This window comes from Physeter macrocephalus, unplaced genomic scaffold (assembly GCF_002837175.3).
Source record: "Physeter macrocephalus isolate SW-GA unplaced genomic scaffold, ASM283717v5 random_577, whole genome shotgun sequence".
Taxonomy (NCBI): Eukaryota; Metazoa; Chordata; class Mammalia; order Artiodactyla; family Physeteridae; genus Physeter; species Physeter macrocephalus.
This window is the reverse complement of record NW_021145949.1, coordinates 1,361-15,545: the sequence shown is the minus strand read 5'-3', so window position 1 is coordinate 15,545 and position 14,185 is coordinate 1,361. Positions and strand designations below refer to the sequence as shown.

The window sequence follows — 14,185 nt, the reverse complement described above, 5'->3', positions numbered from 1 at the left end:
TTCAGATCTGCTGTCTAACCAGGAGCTAGTGTGTGGATTAGCAGATTTATGTTTATAAGGCAGTCTGAGCTCTTTTGAGGAAAAATGATTGTAAAATAGGCAGCACTCTCATATCCATCCCCTGAACCATTATCACTTATAAATTTCTCTGAGTTCAGCTCCTTTCTTACTGAGATAATTCCTTTTGGCATTCCCGGAAAATACCAAAAAGATCATTGTGAAAAAAAACAAGTGTTTTTTAAAAGTCAAGTAAGTCTAGACATCATTCCTTAGGAGACTTGGTCAAGGAAGGAAAAATAGTTATAAAATGTTTTTGTGGCATTGCCCTTTTAAGAAGCGTTAACATTTTGGTTCCCAGTCTTTTCATCCCCTTTCCTAGTAGGCTGATGCAATGCTTAGGAAGTTTCAGAATCACGTGGGGGACCCTGCCTGAGGTCAGAGTCCTGAGGAGCCCTTTCTCAGTGCGGGTCATTTTCTGTTTGATTTTGAATTTGTCCACGCTGTGATGCAGTAAGTGCGTGTCGCCGTGGGTGTTCTGATTAGTGTGCCTGGGTAGAATTGTTTTCCAGTGTGTCAGTGGGTGCTGGCCCGGGGTGGGGGGATCTGCTTAGTCATTTTGGCCGCAGTGGTTTGAATAAATGCTGTGGTCCCACTGGATGGCAGAGCCCCTGATGTCTTTTTTGTTGTGATGGGATTTATGTTTGTTTGGGGTTTTTTTGCTTGTTTATTTGTTTGTTTTTATTGTTTGTTTTGAGGCTTGTAAATGATTTTAAAACTACTTTGGTTCTTGGGCCAATATTATGTTTATGTGTTTCCAGTTGGCTAGAAGAATTAGTGTTTTTTTAAACATTAGTTTGTGTGTTTGTGCCTGCGGAGGAAAGGAAGCCAGTTATCACCACCACCCCCCGGCCCCGCCCCGTCCCTACCCGCACCCACCCTTCCCCCGCTTTGGGAGAGTTAAATAGAATGAAGGAAAGGGTATGGCTTTGTTCTTTTTTTTTTTTTTTTTTTTCCTTCCGTGAGATCTAACTAGACTGGAAGGGTTTGACAAACAATTAACAATCCTTCCCACTCAGCTGCTGTTACCCAAAATAGCATCTACTTGGCTGCCAGTGTAGATGGGAGCCTTCAGGGGAGGAAGACACAAAGGTGCCCTCTTTAGGAAGCCTGAATCTCTGTGAGATCTTGAAGGCAGAGGGGGAAGCCCAGGGGATTAAATTAGCAGGCAGCCCAGGCTCCACCTGGAAGGGAAATAGATAATAGGCTTTAAAGACAGGAAACAGCTTGTGCTCCAAAATAATAATTTTCGAAAGCAACACATGATGGATGCTGGGAAGGTTTTCTCCCCACCGCACACCCCCAGTTCATAATTTTGAAACAAAATCTTCGTTTAAGATGCGACTCAGTGAGTCAAGTCTTCTGGTATTCCTGTAATTCTGCTCCCACCTCGCCCCCGTGTTGGGAAAGACCGTTCCAGCCAGGTTTTTTCTAAACCTGACTCTCAGTTACAGAAATTGCTCAACAGCAGGTCTGGAGAGATCTGATTAGGGCTGGTGTTGCTATTTTTTTTCTTTTTTCTTCTCTGCCTTGTCCTTTCTTTTTTCTCTTTTCCTTTTTCTGCTCTCTCAGCCTGCCATCTTTACCTCTTCCTCTTGCTTTTTTTTTCCTGAAAGACGGCATCTCACACTCCCACATGTCAATTTGTTCTGCCAGCCAGGGCTCTCTGGGGTCCTGAAATGTTTCCTGTCATGAGAGGGGATGTGGATGGGAAGAAAAGGCACACGATGCATTAAACAAAGGGAACAGACCAGCGACCTGACTTCGAGAAGGTCGGGAGCCTGAAGGCAAAGGAGGGAGGTAGGGAAACAGAAGGACCAAATATGCCCCCAAAGGATTAAAAGATTATACATATCAAATTGGATTCTAAGTTTTGCTGTTTTTAAATTTCCTTGAAAATATACCCAAAGGGAATTAAAGCAGCTATCAAAAACAGAAACCTGTTCCATGAATTAACTCACAATGAACCTCAGCTGCTAGAAACCATGAGCTTGGTTCCTTTTGCATTGAGTACATGCTTCCACTCTAACAATAACATTCTGGCTCATGGTCTGATCATACAACCATGCCCCTCTGGACTGGGTCTTCCCTGAGGGCAGCAGACAGGTGTACATCCTTAGTGCCTAGCAGCACTTGGTCCAAAGGAGACAACAGAATGTTGGAAGTGTTGGGGTGAGTGGATAGATGGATGGATGGATGGGAGAATACATAGTAGAGGAAGACACTTAGAATCCTCATAAATTATCTCTTTTTCTCCTGATATTTTAGAAAAGGGAATATACAATTGGCAAACTCTTCTAACAGATAAACAAAATAGAGAAGTGATATGATTAACTTTGATGTTCCAACAAGAGTTGTTCCTCATATATCCTCTTCAGCACCTAGCACTGTACATGGCATGCACAGGGTTACGCTCAGCACATGTTTGTTGGATTAATGATTTAGAAAGGAGAAAAACAGTTATCCTCCCTTGAGGGAAAGGTTTCCCGGAAAGAGAATGGAGGAGCAGTATATAGCGCCACAAATGTAAAGTGTTTTCTGACATTATCTTTCCCAACTTTGACTTTGTGAAACATCTTAAAGAAGAAAAATACCTCATGAAGAGAACGGATATTTTGGAGACCAGGGAAGGGCTTTCAGAGTAAAGAGAGTAATGGGGTGTGTGTGTGTATGTGCTGTACTATTTCCAAAGGACCCTCCCACAAAGTCATCTGTGGCTGACTCGAATGTTAGACGTTAGGATCCAGAGATGCTTTCATTCTTTTTATTTTGGCCAGGACTCTGCATGGTAGAGGGAGGTTAATTAGAGAGCAAGGTTGGTGGCAGAATAGCCGTCAGAATACTTGCAGCCCCGAGAGCATGACTTCTACCCTGACCCAAACTGGGGTGGGAGAAAGGCTGTGTGAATCCATGAAGGACCGCTATGATGCTAAACAAGTACATGATTATGCTGATATATAACCAATATTTGGTAAAACAACAAGGTAACTCAACCTGGGATTTATCACTCATCTAGCTTTAGGTCATTCCTTTTCAATTCCTCTCCCACTCCCCAAGTCCTGCAAAAAACAACAAAAAGCATAGGAGAGCTGAGATTTACATAGGCCAGGAGCTTTACCAAGCTCTGAACACAGAGTATGCCTGGGAGGTTTTAGAAAGGGCAGTGTTAACGCTGAGCAAAGCTGTGTTACTACCTCATTAGCACATTAATTCTACTGACTATTCTCTGCAGTCCTGTATCACTTAATATCCTGGGCATTTCTGGAGGTGGTTTTACAATATCAAGTTGTATTGACTAGAATTTCAAACTAAGACTACTGGCTCGAAAGCCCTCGTTTATGAACACTGTAGATTAAGAAAAGATAAGGGAGTAAGTATGTGCCTGAAATACTGAGCCTGGTTCTTTCTTCTCTGCTCAGAAAACCTGTGGTTGGCCTGGGCATCGTCATGGTTCCTGGCCTCTCCTGTGAGCACACAGTGACCGGTGAGCAGCGTTCCAACCCACCAGCTGTGCGGGAAATGGTCCCGGGGACCAGTGAAGGATTTGACGTCCCCGCCTCCATATCCACACACCCACCACCACTCTCCCTATGGAGCAGCGTGGGCACACTTAAGATATCACATTCGCCCCAGCGTCTTCTCCAGTCCTTCACGTTGAAGTTCATTCCCCCATGGATTTTTCATGTCACTTATTTTTTGCATGTATTTTCTAGAATTTTCCACATACATGTCTCTCTACTTGATTATAAAATGGTTCAAGATAGGGACCTTTTTTCAACCTCTGTCTCTCCAGTAGAAACCAGCCTACTGTCTTGTATCTAATAGGTCCCCCATAAACATCTGTTGCTCTGAATTTTTGAGAGAGAGCAGGGGATAGTGGAGAGAACACTGGATGAGGAATTAGATTCTCCCGGGGTTCTGCCACTAGCTAGTCAGGTGACCCTGAGCAAGCTGTGGGACTTCACGGTTCACAAGATCCTAATCTGTGAGATGATGAGGTTCATCTAAGGTCCCTTCGAGCTCCAACACACTAGAAAAAGAGGAACGAAAAAGACTTTGCGTAGCCCAATTTTATTTGCCACGTTAGTGGCAGTGGAGAAATATTTTCAGGAAAAAGGAGCTGAGATGCTTCCTAAATGTTTCCAGGGTTGATTAAAGTCTCTGCAGTTTGGGCTCTCAACCAACAAAATATAAGAGGACAGAAACAGCCATCACGACATTCTAGTTAACTCTTGAAAAAAAAGCTATTTGATGTCATTTATCCAATGAAGATGCTCTGTCCACTTGTACTGGGCCCCAGACTGGGCCCTGGGAACACCTGGATGAGTTTGGCCCCATCCAGACCCAACATCACAGAACATACTTTCTTTGTTGAAATCTCCTTCCTTGGCTTCTGGGATGTCACCGTGTAGCATTCTGAGCTGATCAAAAAAGTCGTTAGAGATAAAGTGAACAGAGGATGTGTTTAATGTATTCTTTTTATTTGTTCCTTCAACAGCTATTTTTTGAACACTGCTGTGTTCCAGCTACTGTCCTGGGTGCTAGAGATACCTCAGTGAACAACACAGACACATGCGGTGCCCTAGCACGCTTCGGGGGCAGATGCTGCTTCATTAAGGGTCGGATGATAGCTGGAGCTCTTCCACTCACTCCCATCTTTCTGTACCTTATCCTCTTCTACAACTAATAGAAGAAAAAGTAGCTCAAGCCTCTTTCTCTGACACCGTGAGCCTCGGTCCTCAGTGCTCCCCTTGACACCCCCCGCCCTTCATCACAGAAGAATTACCTTTGCCCTCTTGGATCCCACCTTTGTCCTTGCACGTAGTCCTGTTGTAGGGCTGATCACGATGAACTTACATTGTATTCTTACCTGTCTGTGTCCCCTACAAGGAGGTGAGCTGCATCACACCTAACCACACATGTGGAACAAGTCCATGAGGAACTTCCCCTAAGGAACTATGCAGTTAACTGAAGTTCAATCATTAGGTTGACCAGTTCAGTCATAACGGAAAGCATTAGTCACACCCCTTAGGTCACTAAGAGCCCCAGAAAACAGGTGATGTACCAGACTCAAGGTACAGCTGTGAACAAGTAGAAAACGGCCGCTGCAAGGAAACCAGCTTGATAACCTGACAATCCGAATGGCTGAAGTATAATCAGTCTTAAGAGGTAGCCCTCCTGCCTCTGCAAAAAGAGGCTTAACATCCAAATCATCTTGAGCTGCTCACCACCAAGTGATGAGCATTTTTGGTCACATAGGTCTATGATGCTTACCTTACCTTAGGTGGGGACACCTTCAAATTGTTAAAGACGGTAGCAGGATCCCGGCACCAGATACCTTACGCTTTTTCTTCTACAGGGTTTTAAAACAGTGGAAATTATTTTAATATTACAATATGAAATTACCAAACTCTAATAAGACAGCTTTTTCAGATTATTCCATTGTTAACGGGTCCACTTAAATATCTTAGTTTATAATCTGATTGCAAATGAAATGGGGTTTTTCTAAAAAGGAGTTTGGGGGTAGCTGTGATAACAGGCACAGATCACTTTAACAAGCTAGAACTATCAGACTCTTCTATTATTTGACCAATCTCTACGTGGAACTAGTCTCATATAAGCCAGATAATTACAAGTATCATAAAAGAAATGAGTTGCTGCATTGTCCTTCAGTTAAAAGAAATATTTTATTTGTAAATAATTAGAGATTCACAGGAAAGTGCAAAGATAGTACAGAGAGGTCCCAGGTACCCTTCACCAAGTTTCTTCCATGGTTACAGTTTACATAATTATGGTACAATATCGAAACCAAGAAACTGACACTGATACAATATGTGCCTATAGTTCTACGCAATTTTTTTTAGTCCCCTAATATATATATAGATATACTTTTAAATTTTATTTTATCTATTTACTTTTTATACAGCAGGTTCTTACTAGTTACCTATTTTATACATATTAGTGTATATATGTCAATCCCCATCTCCCAATTCATCCCACCCCCACCCCGCCGCTGCTTCCCCCCTTGGTGTCCGTACGTTAGTTCTCTACATCTGTGTCTCTATTTCTGCCCTGCAAACCGGTCCATCTGTACCATTTTTCTAAATTCCACATATACGCGTTAATATACGATATTTGTTTTTCTCTTTCTGACTTCACTCTGTATGGCAGTCTCTAGGTCCATCCACGTCTCTACAAATGACCCAATTTTGTTCCTTTTTATGGCTGAGTAATATTCCATTGTATATATGTACCACATCTTCTTTAACCATTCGGCTGTCAGTGGGCATTTAGCTTGCTTCCATGACCCGGCTATTGTAAATAGTGCTGCAATGAACATTAGGGTGCATGTGTCTTTTTGAATTATGGTTTTCTCTGGGGATGCCCATTCTAACTGGTGTGAGGTGATACCTCATTGTAGTTTTGATTTGCATTTCTCTAATAATTAGTGCTATTGAGCAGATTTTCATGTGCCTCTTGGCCATCTGTATGTCTTCTTTGGAGAGATGTCTATTTAGGTCTTCTGTCCACTTTTTGATTGGTTTGTTTGTTTTTTTAATACTGAGCTGCATGAGTTCTATGTCATTTTATCACGTGTAGATTTGTGTGACCACCACTGCAGTCACGACACAGGTCTATCATCTCTCACATGCTACCCCTTTATAATCACACCCAGCCTTTTCTCTGCAACCATCCCTAACCTTGGCAACTACTAATCTGTTTTCCATCTCTCAAAATTTTGTCATTTTGAGAGTGTTATAGAAATGGAATTATGTAGTATGTGACCTTTTGAAATTGGCTTTTTTCAACCAGCATAGTGAACTTGAGATTCATCCAAATTGTTGCATGTGTAAATAGTTTATTCTCTTTTATTGCTGAGTAATATTCCATAGCATGGGTGTACCATTGTTTTATGGAGGGACATTTTGGTTGTTTTCCATTTCTAGCTATTACAAATAAAGCTGCTATGAGCAATGTGTACAGATTTATGTATATATATAAGTTGTCGTTTCTCTGGAGTAAATAATCAGGAGTATAATTTCTGGATAACTATATACTTAGTTTTTAAAGAAATGGCCAAACTATTTTCCAGAATGCTTTTAGCATTCTGTGTTCCTGCAAACAATGGATGAGGGATCTAGTTTCTCTGCATCCTTGCCAGCATTTGGTGTTGTCACTACTTTTTATTTTAGCTGTTCTTACAGGTATGTAGTGATATCTGTGGTCTTAATTTGCATTTCCCTAATGACTAGTAACATTATGTTATAAAGATATGAAGTTTGTAATTAGTTTTAGATTTTCCTTTGGCAAATCATTTTAATCTCTCCAAGCCTCAATTTTCTCATCTGTAAAACGAGAGAATTTAACTATATAACCCCTAAATGACCTCCCAGTTCGAAAATTCTGTGTATCACTGGATCTACCTTGGGTGAGTTTGTTTGCAAGGTGAGGAGCTTTTTTAATTTTCCCTTTGTGCCTCAGCTATTGCCATCTGCCAACAATTGCCAAAGAATGAATCTTATCCATGGGCTTCACTGACATTTCCATGAAATGTGTGACAGCTCCCTATGTGTTTCATTTGGCCCTATTCAGCATTTAAGTCACATCATCAAAGCCTGAGCAAAAAGATCCAGCCTTTCACAATTTATAAGGGACTTTATCAGTTTCTGATTCATTGTAAAGTTGTTTTTATTCATTTGTTCCCGAGGTTCACTATGGAACATAGCTTAGTGTAGATGATACCTTGTAATTTCCATCAAGCATCGACTGAGTGCCTACTGTGTGCAGATAGGGTGATGTACTGGAAAGAGCACAGCTGTATATGGAGAAGGACTTGGGTTTGAATCATGACTCTGCCATTTATGAACTGTGACCATGTCAAGAAATAGAATTTATCTGAACTTCAGCGAAATGGGAATGCCTGCTGCTGAAGCTATGAGGAATTAGAGATAATACATGTGAAGTGCCCAGTTCATAGTAAGCACGCCATAGATGGTAGCTATGATTATGCAGGACATGGGGAGTAGTCCCTGGAGAAAACCTAGAGGAAGAGACACAGCACATGGCACGCCCTGCGCCATGTGCTTTCACACACTCATATCTCCTTTAACTCACACGTCAGCACTGGGAAACAGGTACTTACCTGTTTTTATAAAACGGAGGCTAAGAAGTTAAATAACTTAAGATCACCCTGATACCAAGCGAAGGAGGTAGAATTCAAATTGTGTCCTTAAGCGGTGTCCAGTCTAGCCAGACAGATAAGCTGTGTGGAAGCAGATAAATTCCAGCACAGAGTAGCCAGTGTCCATTGTGGAGCAGAGCCAGAGAGCATTGAGGGGTTGAGAGACGGAGTTAATTCTGAGGACTGGCCAGCTGGGAAGGCAAAAGGAAACGAGAGGGTTAGAGCTTACTCTGTCTCACTGGACATCTCTGAGTTCCTAGATGTCACCATCACAACTGCCTGTTGGCCCTGGAAGCCCAGCCCAGCTGCTGCGGGGAGGGGGGCAGCCCTGGGTTTTACCAGTCCTCCCCTTTCTCCCTCCTCCCCTTCATTAACGCAATATTTATATGCAGGCTTTCCTGTCTCCATTAGACTCTAAAGTTTTATCCAACTTGTGCTGTTCAGCATTATCACACAAGGTCACTGTCAGAATTGTATTTCCTCTATTAACATGAAGCCCAGGGTCTATTTTACAGAAATACATTCCAGATTACCTTCCCTAGAATCATTCTGTATTATGTGAGCTTGACTTGCTGACAAGCACAGGTCTGGGCCATCTCTGCACTTGCTAATTTTCAAAATGTCATTGGGCACTATTGCCTGTATAGTCTGGCTCGTGGTAGGTATTACAGAAATTCATTTAGTTAATATGCACATGTATTGAGTGCCTGCTATGTGCCAGGCACTGGAGTCTCAGGCCTCATGGAACATACATTCTATGAATGGCTGATTAACTAATGAAAGACATAAGAATTTAACTTGAATATCAGTGTCTGTGGCAGATTATTAGTGAGAAACTGGAGTGAATAAACTCTGTGGCTTTAATGAAAGTATAGTGTCTACAGTGCCACACAGAGAAACAACTAATTCATGTGGCAGAGGCCAGTCCTTGAAAATGTCATCATTGGGCCTATAAACATGTCATCTTGTAGACTGATCGCAGGTCTATGAAGCTGGGCAATTTACAAATCTTTGAAATTTGATTGCAGCTTCAGTTGCAAAGGCCTAAATTGCGTTAGAGCAGCTTGCCTTTCGTCCTCAACCCTCCTTGATCCTCAGGGATTAATGACTAATTCAGTTTTTTTGAAGTCAGGTGGCAGGCAGCCCAAGTTCTCAGCCTCTGAGGGTTACATCTGGTTCGGCAACTTCCTGTGGTACATCATACAGGGCCCATGTATCTGTAGCTGTTATGTAATATGCAGAGTATATGCGTTGGGATCTTTTATGTACATCAAGGTGTTGTATTTCAGCAGATGATGGGACTCCAAATGTTTTACTTTTTATTATTCCAGATTTTCCTGGAATTGGCACCTTTTAGAGTTTGTGTCTTTTCCGGGTATTCCCAGAATTCTCTATTTAGGCTACTGTCGTGTTGCTTTAAAAAAAATAGGGAGCTTTTACTCAGTTCAGCTAACAAATTCACCTTAGAATCCACACTGATTCTTCAAAAAGGGAAAAACGCAAAGACTGCTTTAGCTTGGGGTTAAATGTCTCATTTTTCCCTTGGTTTCACTTCCTTTTCCATTCTAGTAGCTTCCCATTTCGTTCTGGAGCCTCCTGTTCCCTGAATTCCTTTTCCATTTAAGAAACTATTTTCTCAGAAAACAAATATCGTATATTAATGCAAATATGTGGAATCTAGAAAAATGGTACAGATGAATCGGTTTGCAAGGCAGAAATAAAGACATGGTTGTAGAGAACTAACGCGTGGATACCAAGGGGGGAAAGCAGCGGGGGTGGGGTGATGGTAGTGGTATGAATTGGGAGATTGGGATTGACATGTATATACTAATATGTATAAAATAGATAAGTAATAAGAACCTGCTGTATAAAAAAATTTAATTTAATTTAAAAAAAAAGAAACTATTTTCTCAGAAGTTGTTTTTCTCCTTAGCTGTTGCCACTCTCTGGCCCCTGTTTTGCTTCTTCGCAGGTCTGGCTGCTGCCACGGCCTCGGCTTGCCAGGGCTCCAGGCCAACCCAGCCTTCCAGCTACCCCTCAGCTGCTCACTCCAACTGTCCAGCTCCAACTGACTCAGAACCTTCTGGTCCCAAACATTCTCTCACACCCAACCCACACCAAGGAACAAATGCAGAAGCTTCTGCTGGGTTCAGCTAACACTGAATGGGAGGAAGGGGGAAAGGAGAGCAAATACATGATCAATTCTCTTTAGAACAAGCACTTTCTTATACTTCATAGGTCATGGGTAAGAACTGATAGAATTTGTATTTCAAGAACTTTCTCTTTCTCTCTCTCTCTCTCTCTCTCTCTTTCTCTCTCTCTCTTTTGGCTGTGCCACGTGGCTTGTGGGATCTTATTTCCCCGACCAGAGATCAAAGCTGGGCCTTCTGCAGTGGAAGAACCGAGTCCTAACCACTGGACAGCCAGGGAATTCCCAAGAACTTTCATTAACTAAATACCCAAGTGATGATAGAAAAGAAAATTCAGATTCTATAACAGTTCTACTGGCCTTAAGAATAAAAAGATATATATTAAGTATCAGATATTTGTGCCCCCAAGATGGTTGAGAACTCTTTTCTCAGTGCCTCTTCTCAAAGCCTTCCAGAAAAAGGTGCCTCATGTAAGAACCTCTGAAATCTGTCCTTGTCCCTAATGTGTGTGTCGGGGAGGAGGAGTGTGGTTAGAATCTTTGGGATCCCTAAGCTCACAGACAACGCAATAACAAGATAAAGTATTAAATAAAGAACGTTGATGCTGATGAAACCTTTGAAGAATTCAGACGAATCCTTGGAGTGTTCATCCTGGGCTCCTCGAATGTCATACAATCCTGAGTGGGATATTTCCCCTCTATGACTTCAGCTGTAAGATGACACTGTTCTTTTGCACCAGTACATGAGGACTAGCTAATTAAAATACTGTACTGGTTCATTCAAGAAGTATTTACTGAGTTCCTACTACATACAAGGCATTGTGCAAACAGACTGTCTAAGATGACATAGAAATTTAAAAATAGATCGCCATAAATAAATTCGATGATAGGATTATGTAAAACCTTTCAGATAATTTTAGCTGTTTGTATCCACATACAGGGCTTCTAATTCTACTGTTTTGAATGACTTGACCTGTATTTTTCCATCATTACCCCTCGCTTCCAAACTAATTCATTCATCTTAGTCTACAGCCAATTTCCATCCATTTTCTAATGGTAGGACCAGAGCTGTCATGTAAAGTTGTGCTCTGTACAAAGACACCCCACCAAGGGGGCAGACAGGGTAGAAATCCACTCTATGTTCTGCTGGCTAAGCCCTGCGACCCGACCTTAGTTAGTGTCTGCCCAGAGGAAGGGAACAATTTTCTAATTTGCACAAATGTCCCTTATGGGTGAGCTGTGGTCCTAACCCACAGAAATAGAATAAATGGGCAGAGTTTAGTGTTGTAATCAAACAAGATTTATAACAAAGATACATTTAATGGCAGATATGGTGTCTATCTAGCTATATGGTAAGTCACTCATGTATGTGGCGGTATTCGGTGTTCTTTTTACTCAGCCAAGCCAACTATGGGGAAGCAAGAGAGAAGGAGAAGGATGCCTCAGTGAAAGCCTGGTGAGTTCCTCTGGAGTCCCAGTTTGGGTTTCTTCCTCAGCAGGGGGTGCCCACGGTCTAAGTGTTTCCAGAAATCTTATGTCCGGGGGTCTGAATGCATATTTAACCTACTGAAAGACACAAGCATCCCCCCTCTGGCAGAATGTGACCTTCTTATGAGAATCAAAGACAGCAGGCATCAGAAGCCCCAGGCTCTAGAGGAGAAGCCGTTGGGCAAGTAGATCAATGAGCAACTGCCTTCACCATCAGGGATAAAAGTTGGAGGTCGAGAATACCTTTCCTTGTCCTGCAGAGGTTGGGAGATGAGCCTTATAAATGGAAGAAAACCAAGTGGTGTGATTTAAAGAAAGGATTGCTGTCCCCCAAATTCCCCCAGAACCATCGAAAATTCTGCCAGATTCACTTGACCTAACTCTTCTCATGGAGAGTTAAGGTAAGGTGGACTGATTACTAGTCAATCTCACTATAGGGAGAATTCATTTAATTAGTTTGATTTCCTAACTGCTAGCTGATTCACTGGAGCAAAAGGAGCTTTTGCTGGATTGAGGGGAGCCTGCAGAGGTTTGGTACAGGTGTGCTATGGGTTGAATTGTGTACACCCCCGATTCAAGTCCTAACCCCAGTACATAAGAATGTGATCTTATTTGGAAATAGAGTAGTTGCAGATGTAGTTAGTTAAGATGAGGTCCTACTGCAGTAGCATGGACCCCTAATCCAGTATGACTGGTGTCCTTATAAAAAGGAAAATTGGACACAGAGACACACACACAGGAGAACACTGTCTGAAGACTGGAGTTATACAGCCACGAACCAAGGAACTACCAGAAGCTAGGAGAGAAGCCTGGGACAGATATTTCCCTAGAGCCTTCAGAGGGAGCACAGCTCTGCCAACACCTTGATTTTGGACTTCTGGTCTCCAGAACAGTGAGACGAAAACTTTTTGTTGTTCTAGAAGCCACCCAGTTTGCAGTACGTTGTTACAGCAGCCCTAGGACACTAATACAAGGTGGAACGGGGAGCACATGGTGGGGCATGGCACTTGTGACGGGTTCTATCTTTCCAAAAATGGCCACAACAATACCTCCCCCACACATGTTCTTCTCACAACGTGACTTTGACAATCTTCCCATTGAGTGTTGGGATCTCTATACCCGCCCCTTGAAACTGAACAGGATTTTGTGATTTCTTTGACTACTTAGAGTAGGGCAAAGGTGACATTATGTGACTTCCAAGGCTAGGTCAGAGGAATGCTATGCACTTCTGCCCTGATCTCTTGGGATACTTGCTCTGAGGGAAGCTAGCTGCCATGTAAGTGGTCTTGCTGCCCTGAGGCCACCATGCTGTGAGAAAGCCCAATCTAACCCACACAAAGAGACCACATGGAGAACCCCCAAGTCTCCACAGAGAGAGAGATGCCTGACCACCCACCACCCCCAGCTCCTCCAGTACTGCACTGTTTTAATTCCAGCCACTATTTGACTTGAAACCCCAAGCCAGAACTGTCTAACCAAGCCCTACCCAAATCCCCAACCCATAGAGCCTACGAAAGATAATAAAGCGATTGTTGTTGTTTTAAACCACCAGGGTTTGAGATTTGTTACAAAGCCTGCAGGGTTTGGGACAACCAGAAGATAAAAGGACTTTGGAGAGAGGGAGCCCAGAGTGAAAGGGAGATGTCAAGATGTTACAGCGAGATCAAAGGCTAAAAGATGGCAAATGTCCAAAGGAAGAGAGGTGGTGAAGACATTTCAGGAAGGGCAGTGGAGACTCTTCCTCTGAGAAGGGCAGTGCAGTCAAGTGGAAAACACCTGGGCTGGGACACAAGCGACCCGGAACCCCTCCAGCGCTGCTGCCCACTCTCCCTGGAGAATGTTCTGTGAGTGAATAGTGTGTGAAAGAACAGCTAACCCTGGAAAGGGGGAGCTAAAGAGCAAGAATTGTCCCACACCGCCACCCCACCCTGTGCACCAGTTGTGGGACCACCACACACAGCTCTGCCTGTGATTAATTCTCACGTAGACTCTGCTGCTGGAAGATGTACTGAGCAGCTGAGACAAATATCTGACCCACTTGGCAATCGTGTTTCTCACAGTAAATGAATACATTGGCACTCCAGTTTATGCAGCCGTGGGGATGCTTGACCTGCACATGTTGAGGCAAAGACCCCAGACACGGGCAATCAAGATAAGGTGTGGCTTCTCAGAGGGACCCTGCCAGAAAATGATCAACTGGCTTCCCTAGTGGACGACTATGCCTCATGGCCACAACTGTGAGAACAATCTCCTCTTAGGTCAAAAGTAGACAGAAGGGCTTCCCTGGTGGCGCAGTGGTTAAGAATCCG

The 14,185-nt window shown here is 42.9% G+C and overlaps 1 long non-coding RNA gene across 1 annotated transcript; it reads left to right on the top strand.

Moving 5' to 3' along the window:
• Nucleotides 1-430: 430 nt before the first annotated feature.
• LOC102993474 (uncharacterized) lies at nt 431-6,425 on the top strand. The gene is made up of 3 exons (XR_447586.3): nt 431-510; nt 3,477-3,541; nt 4,556-6,425. It is a non-coding gene; the product is annotated as an uncharacterized lncRNA (long non-coding RNA).
• The last annotated feature ends 7,760 nt before the right edge of the window (nt 6,426-14,185 follow it).